Genomic DNA, 8997 nt, shown 5'->3' on the forward strand with positions numbered 1-8997 from the left:
TTTGGGAACACAGACGATGGAGCTTGTCTATGGCCAACGTATGCTTGGACTACAGACCATCTAGGAACACATGTATGCGCACACCATAGGTTTCATCGTCTCATTGGTAGACAATCTCCCTCATCCTTGGATGGAAATATAAGTTGGAAAATCATTGTCTTCACTCAAAATTTTGCAATACCATCTTGGCCTCGCAACTCTACTATTGTGGGAAATCAAAACCAACTTTCAAACTAGACATGAGATTGTCCACCGTGTGGCAGCCAATTGCGCCATCAACTGATAATACACACGTCACACATGGTAATCGAGGCGCAGCGTGGCATCCCCATGTGTTCCGTCCAGTTGACTGTAGCGGCAATGTGGCTGCTGTATTCCCTCTACATAAGACGAAGCCAAGATAGAATCTCCTACGTTGTTCATACCGGAGAAAACACCCAACAATATTGTGTTACCAACTTACCACTAGAACAGATAGCCCTAACTTGGGTAAAACCTCCTACATGTGCTTATCATACCTAGATTATCTTGCATCTCATACCTAGATTATCCACATGCACATTGCGTTCACAAAACTCCCAAATCATGAGCATTGCCACGAAATCCCTGCAACAGCACAACTTTATGTTTTTTCCGAATAAAAGTTGCATTCATCATTCTCAGAATTTATTTTAACAATACAAAAAGGATTTCCCTTGAGTACGGAACATTCTTCTCAAGAGCTCAAAAGAATTTCCTGATAACAGACAAAAACGAAGGAATGTTGGGATATTAAAAGTTTCACAACTCATGAGCTTGTGGAGATATGTAGATAGGTACAGGTAAGAGGGGAATGGGGCTACAAAAGCATAGGCAACTGGAGGGCGAGACTGAGCACGTGAGTGTTCCTTTTTCTGTGTAGCTCTTTCCAATATCCTGCGCTTACAGGGCATTCGCCAGGGGAGAGAGGTTACGGGTTAACATGTCCGATCCCTATTAATCTCTCCCCCTTGAGTTCCGTTGAGGGGACCACCACTAACAAACCATAGATTTACACTTCAGCCTGTAACTTCTTCCATGCCAAAACAGTCTGTAAGTGTAGCATTTCCTATCTCTTTCTTCGTCGTCCCACAGCTCAAAATCAGCACCACAAAGAACCCCAGCAATCTCACTAGTATGATGCTCCTTCTGTTCATTAGGTAGCCAGTGCAATATAAGCCCAGCCATTAAAGCAGGAAGTACCACAACCATCGACAAGTATCCAACAATTATGGGCCCAATCACAAGAAGTCGCGTCAAACTGATAAATGACCAGGTGAACGCTAACTTAAGTTTATCTTATAACCTTGATGACACAACTATGATTTCATCCCCATTGTTGTTGGTTGAACTTAGGTATTGCATGGAAGAAATCGAACAACCTATTAACTCTTGAAGCAACCCGTTTGGAGAAACAAGTTTCAAATGAAGTTGATGCTGTCAGTTTTACCTCTGATGTTTTCTTGTGTCACACCCATTTGGTAGAGAGACGGGGCCATAGAAGTATATCACCAGAAGCTTCATCAAATTTACTTTCCAATGCAAAAAACCTCGTATCATATGGAGTTGTGAGTCAAAATCTCTAGTCATTATCGTGGAAGGTGTCCAGGCTGTCAAGGCTTCGCGAATTCCCGAGAAGCTCTTCAACAACTGCCAAAGTTGACCGCTTATTCCCCCAAGGAAGCCATGCAAAGATGCTTGCTTTTGAATTCTTTTCACACCTAGCTAAGGGGAGTTGTCCATGCTATAAAGCCCCATCTCACCCATCCATTTAGAAACTTTTTGTCAAACCATTCAGCTACAAGCTTATGCAGCAAGACTGCTACAGAGATCTTAGAGATCCTTGCTACCTTTTCTCTTGTGAGTTCATCCGAATTCGTGAGAAGGAGCCTCTGGTTCCCCCTAATTTGTACTCTATGGTTACGGTCATTTTGTGTGGGTTAGCCCCGGTTTATAGTTCTGCAATTGTTCGGATAGCGAGTTGAAGTTGTAGTACCTTCGGTCAGCCATTCCCAACATACGGGTTGCATCCAACCTTGGCGGGTATAAAGCTAGTTATCCCGGCTGCTTGCAGCTAGTTATCCTCCTCGATTCGATCCTACGACGGGAAGATCGGGCGATCCTCGGGCATGAACTCGTTCATCGGGTTTGTACGTATCAACCATGAAACATTCTTCTTGCACTTTTGTGAGTAGGATCCAGTACAAATGACAAGGCTCCAATGGTAAGGCCCGTTGTTAGAAGCGATGCCTCGAAACTAAACCATTCAGATGTTAGACCCCCTACAGATTAAGCATCAGTTAGTTCCATGAGTAACATCTCAAGTTTATTACAAGTAAAGGAAATTAGAGAACCTATATGCATGATTACTACTTACAGTTATATGCAATTAACCCCAACAGCAGCATGTAGAGACAATTTATGAGTGATACCCATGCGGTTCTTTTACCGGTAGGATCAGCAAAAGAGAGCATTCGGTACCTGAATCAACAAGTCAATCAATGTAAAGGCATGTAACATTTTGATCTAACTTCTACAGTAGGTAGATCTGGTAATAACCAGTTTGGATTAATAATGGGAAAAGTATATTTTTCGTCCCTCAATTATTTCGAAAGTATAGAGATGGTCCCTCAATTTCAAAACCAGGAAACTTTAGTCCCTCAACTTTTAAAACCGGATAAGTTTAGTCCCTCGTACCGCTTTTGATTTTTTTGCTGATGTGGAGTGGTTTTTTGATTGAAACTACGTGGGACTTGCATGTCAGTGACTAAATAAATAAATAGCTTCAAACAAAATGCACGCAGCACATCAGGTTCGAAAGCAAGACCTTATTTTTAAAACAAAATGAACGTACTAACCACTGCAACAAAGAAGCGTTGTATGAAAAAACAGGTAGGCATCGCTTTATATATATACGTTAGATATCAGACATGTCTCACGCCAACAACTAATCTAAAAGCGATTTCCATTTTCCTTTATTCCTAATTAAAACTGAAGAAAAATAGTTATGCCATGCTGTGTATTTTCCCTTGTTTTTTGCTTGTGCGTATGTTTACATTAGGCGTTACAAAAAAAAAGACTTGTAGGTTGATTTGTGTGTATCTTTTTTTTACTAGGTGTTGCAGTTCAGATATATATCCGCTGTAAATGTGCGTTCCTACAAAGAATAGACTCCTATTAAACTTGCCTCTAAAGTTAACCACAAAAACTGATTGGTTCGTTAGCTAGCTCATGTGCACCCAGCATGACGTCCCGAGTTCAGGTCCACTTTGCACATATTTCTTCCGTCACTGACAAGCAGGCCCACGTAGTTTGAGTTTAAAAAAAACACTCCACGTCAGCAAAAACCAAGCAAATGTGGTATTAGGCACTAAATTTATCCGGTTTTAAAAATTAAGGGACTAAAGTTTGCTGGTTTTGAAGTTGAGGGACCATTTTTATACTTTTGAAATAATTGAGGGATGAAAAATATACTTATCCCATTAATAATTAATAATTCAAACTTGGAATTAAGTCTACCTACCCTCCAGTAGGTAGATCGGATCACCCGGCAATAGATTGGGCAATGGTTCATGTTGTACGAAGGCAGGAAAGGGCTTTGTCTGTTCATCGATAACATTCTATGATCAAGCCTAATGAAGATAGTCATGGACCCTTGGCACAAAGTCCAATCCCAACCAAGAAGTTAGGTGAGCCATCTGAAGGACCTTTTTTTGCCGAACTATATGCAAAACACGGCGAGCAGTCGTGTGGTTGATGTGAAAACCAAATACAACCGAGGAGCCAGGTGAAGTATTTGTAGTTTTTTTTACGTTGCTCATAGATAGGATTGAACACCATACTAGATAGAATAGTACTATGTCCATGTGCGGGAACTGGGTTTGTATGCATGGTCATGTGAAATATATTTCTTCAACATTTAAACTCCATCCACTCCCCATGACCCCCCCCCCCCCTTATCCTCTGGTCCTACTGTTTAATTAGCTTCTTCACACCTTCTGAAGCGTTGAATTCTACATATCCTTCTCTCCTTTCTTCTTCTAGTCGCTTCACATGGTAGTTCAAGTTGAGATACCTTCTCATGATATATAATTTCCACATCTGATATACACTTTCCTCCTTTACCACTAAATTTATCCCCACTCACCTTTAGATCCATCTTTACTTCCCTCGTGTGACTCAAGCCTATCTACTACTTGCTTTCTCTAATCCCCTTCTTGAATCACGATATAAGTGGGAGGGGAGAAATAAAACAAGAATGGATGGTGAGGGAGCATGCCCATTAATTGAGTTAGCCACAAGACGTTGCACACCCTGCTCAACAGTCTGGGGTCTGCTCTTGGAGAAGTGCAACCTGAAGGAGTGAACCAGGGGATCAAGGGCCTCGAGAATGAGATTTGTTTTCACAAGGGGAATATTCATTTCAAGCCACTAGACATGGGAGGTATAGGTAAAGGAAGAGTAGCTTGAAATGGCAGATCTTTGACAAATTCCTTTCATATATGTTCATATTCTCCTGGGTAAACTAGTAGAGTCTTAAAAATAGTTTGCTAGCTTCTTGGAGTTTCTACGACCTTCCTCCAAGCTTCAGTATGTTCTTCTAAATCTGAATGACCCATAGCATTTGGGAACACGTAGGAGGGAGCTTGTGTATGACTGACATATGCTTGGACACCATCTCGGAACATCTGTATGTGTACACCATAGGTTTCACTGTCTCATTGGTAGACAATCTCCCTCATCCTTGGCCGGAAATACAAATTAGAAGAAAATCATCGCCTTTGTGTCTTTACAGAATATTGCACTGAAAATGTTGCAATAGACATCTTGGCCTCGCAACTGCACTATCATGTGAAATCAAAACCCACTTTCAAACTGGACAGGAATCGTCCACCACGTGCTAGCAAATTGCGCCATCAACAGATAATCAACACGTCACACATGGTAATCGAGGCGCAGCGCGGCATCCCCACATGTCCCATCCAGTCGACTGTAGCGGCAATGTGGCTTTTGGACAAATTCCGTCCGCTCTACACAAGACGAAGTCAGGATAGAATCTGGACAAGACTTACAAGATCAAGAGACACATACCGTAACCATATCGTTCATACGAGAAAAAACATCCAACAATAGTGTTACCACTAGAACAGGTGGCCCTAACTTGGGTAAAACCTTCTACGTGTGCATCCCATACCTACATTATCAACGTGCAGATTGCATTAAACAAAATTTCCAAATCATGAGCATTGCCGCGAAACCCCTGCGACAGATCAACTTTATGTTTTTTTCCAAATAAAAATTACGTTCATCATTCTCAGATTTTTATTTTAGCAATACAAAGTGGATCTCCCTTGAGCAGGACATATTCTTGTGGAAGAGCGGAAAAGAATTTCCTGATAACAGAAAAAAAGGAATGTTATGATAAGTAAGGCATTCATTACTCATGAGCTTGTGCAGATATGTACACAGGTACAGGTAAGAAGGGGAATTGGGCTACAGAAGCATAGTCAACTGGAGGGCGTGATTGAGCACGATAATGTTCCCGTTTCTGTCTAGCACTTTCTTCGTCGTCCCGCAGCTCAGCAACACAAAGAACCACAGCGATCTCAGTAGTCTCATTGGTTAGGCAGCCGATGCAATATAAGTCCAGCCATTAAAGCAGGAAGATACAAAAGGCTACCATGGAACATTCTTCTTGCACTCTTGTGAGTAGGATCCAGTACAAATGATAAAGCTCCAATGGTAAGGCCCGTCGTTAGAAGTGATGCTTCAAAACTGAACCATCCAGATGTTAGACCCCCTACAGATTAACCATATGTTAGTTCCATGAGTAACATCTCAAGTTTGACCAAGTTTATTTGTTACAAGTAGAAGCAAATGGAAATTATTAGAGAACCTATATGATTATTGGTACTTACAGTTATACCCAATATGCATGATTACATATCCCAAGTTTGACCAATTTTATTACAAGTAATGGAAATTAGAGAACAAATATGCATGATTACTACTTACACTTATATGCAAGTAACCCCAACGGCAACATGTAGAGGCAATTCCTGAGTGATACCCATGCAGTTATTTTACCACTAGGATCAGCAAAAGAGAGCATTCGGTACCTGAATCAACAAGTCAATCAATGTAAAAGCCTGTAACATTTTGACGACACTAGGTAGATCTGGTAATAACCAGTTGGAATTAATAATTGAGTTACCCTCCAGCAACGTAGTCGTCACGGCATAAGTACGCAAGGGCCATGAAATGCGATAACTGCCAAAAGTACAAAGCAGTAGGCAGAATCATAGAGTTGAGTGACACTTCTGATGCTGCTACTGCCCACCTGTATCATGATAAAAATAAGGACCAGATGCCATGTGAACATATTGCACAGCTCCATTCAATAAATAAACAGGGGTGCTATAATATACAGAATATATGCCCATGATGCCTATAAGCAACCCCCTTTTTTATTTGCTTGCTTAACATGTCAGTGTATGACCTGAAACAGCCTCCAAGGCAGCGGTATCATCAGTTTGGTGCTTTATGTTAGCAGCCATGGATTTGAGAGTAGTTCATAACTTCAATTTGTTTGTTTAAGCTGGTAGGTCCAGATGTATCTACGATATATATGTTGCTTTTATTCGGACGGGTCTGATATGGCCTTGGGTGCACAAGCCAGCAGGAAATAGGCTTACCGGTGAAGGCATTGGATAGCTTATTCTAGAGATAGGAAAGGTATGAAAAGGAGTAATTCAAGTAGTAATTGTCCTTGTTGGATACAGTTGGGTCCATTACAAAAAGTGTAGTTAAATTAAGAAGAGCCTAGCTGAGTATAAACCATAGTAAAAAAGAGGCAGGCCTAGGCACTAGGCAATAGCATAATTGTGCTTAAGCATGTGCTTTGGTCAAAAAAGCGCAAGGCGGTGGCAAAATTCACAATTAGGAAGGACTTGCTCCAATATTCGACATATAAAATACCCCCCTTCAACCTGCACCTAGACAATCCAGACATGTGTCATCAGCACTAACATTCCCTAGAAGTGGCGGAATGGCCCCAACAACTGCTCCCACCCATGTATTGACATGGTGTATTTGCTTCAGTGGAGTGTATACAAATGCATACAGGATGAGATTGGATGCTGCAAGCCCAGCAGCTAAGTAATTAGCCTGCAAGACATTGCCAAAATTTCACGATGTTTAGTTCCAATAACAGCATAATACCAACTACAGCGACCGTACACAATTGAAACAAAGTGTAGAGAAAGTACAGGCAAACGGCGAAGAGTCGAACCTTGCAAGCCAATAATGTTGTTCCTGCAGCTCCAACACTTGTAGCCCACATGGCAGCATGCACAGGACTAATACGCCCTGATGGTAGGGGCCGTCGCATTGTCCTTTTCATTTTAGCATCATTCTTTACGTCGAACACCTGAAAAGGATGTCGATGCACCATGTTCATCGTCTCTAAGCGTGATAACCAGGTTGTATAATGATATCTATAAGTCCCAATAGATGTAAATATGTAGGAAAATCAGAATAACTTCTCAAAAACTTGTAGTGAAGTATGAGATTGCGCGACGATGAACACAAGGATTTGAAGAATGTGAACACAATGAATATTGGTTTGGTTAACCATCCTGCCAATGGAAAAGGCTACCACAAAAAACAAGCCCATACCTGGTTGAGAGTGTTGGCAGATGCTGCAACCATCATGGTACCAGTGCATGTGTAGCAAAGTCCAGCAATGTCTACAATGCTGCCACTCCCGAGCACATATCCAGCCCCCGATGTTGCCACAACAAGTGCACTAGATACCATAAAGAAGGGAACATAAAATAAAATAAAATAAAATAAATGCAATAAGAGAACAAATAATTCACCATTTACAAGGAGTTCCAAGATGCAAGACGCAGACCATGGCAAACTCATATATATTACCATATGCGGACAGATTGCAAGAAGTTGAGTGCCATTACAATTTATGAAATCTGATGAATGGCAAAAACTAATGATACTAAACACCTTTTGACAAAAACAAACAGGACGTAGTTAAATGCTAGTTCACTTTTACCACTATGAAGGTCATCTTAGATTTTCAGGGCACACTAAACCACTAATCGACCACTATGCATACATTGTCAAGGTGAACCAACCAGGCCAGTAATGATTTGGCAGCAGCCACAATCTGCTATCTAGGATCTCCATCGCGCACAAAAGTTTTGGCCAAGCTCTAACATTTCAGGACATGGGTCCAAAAAGCACAAGAAAAATGGATGGTGAAGCAAGAAACAAGAACAAGAAGAGGAGAGGTCATGTGTCAAACAAACCCAGTCTGCAATACACTTACAATTCCATTTCTACATCATATAATTCCCAAATCACCGAGCAAGTAAAAAAATTCATTTCTTCGGAATGTAGCCACAAGAACTGAAGAGCATATTTTCTTTACTTGATTATGAAAAACATCAAATGTGAAAGGAAACGGGAGCAAATCGCGCACCTGAGGCGGGCTTTGGAGAACTCCGAGTAGCACCGCCCTTAGTGCCGCGGCACATCGGAGGCAGAGGCGGCAGTGCACCTGAGGCGGGCTTTAGAGAGCTCCCAGTAGCACAGCCAGTAATGCCGCAGCACGTTGGAGGCAGAGGCGGCACTGGCGTGGCCTCTCCACATGGAGGGAGGGGCGACGGCGAACGACGAGGAGGCCAGAATGATCGGGTGGCTGCTTTGGCCCAAAGAGCTTCTCCTTTTTTTTCGGAATGAATGAACTAAACTTTTAGAGAGCGCCAAGGCACTAATTATACAACCCCAGGGCACTCATTATACAAACCCAGAGCCACTAATCTTACAACCCCAGGGCACTCATTATACAAACCCTAGGGCTCTAATTGCCATCTCTGGTTTGATTAGGTGTGCAAGTATACAGATCATGTGTGCTGCCTAGGCCTAACTACTTACCTAATTATTACTCCCTCCGTTCCT

General features: G+C 41.8%; 2 pseudogenes; both read right to left on the reverse strand.

Moving 5' to 3' along the window:
* Window positions 1–780: 780 nt before the first annotated feature.
* On the reverse strand, window positions 781–4696 carry LOC119350073 (annotated as a pseudogene).
* A 759-nt stretch (window positions 4697–5455) lies between these two features.
* On the reverse strand, window positions 5456–8688 carry LOC119350074 (annotated as a pseudogene).
* Between the last annotated feature and the right edge of the window lie 309 nt (window positions 8689–8997).

Source organism: Triticum dicoccoides, chromosome 1B, assembly GCF_002162155.2.
Source record: "Triticum dicoccoides isolate Atlit2015 ecotype Zavitan chromosome 1B, WEW_v2.0, whole genome shotgun sequence".
Taxonomy (NCBI): domain Eukaryota; kingdom Viridiplantae; phylum Streptophyta; class Magnoliopsida; order Poales; family Poaceae; genus Triticum; species Triticum dicoccoides.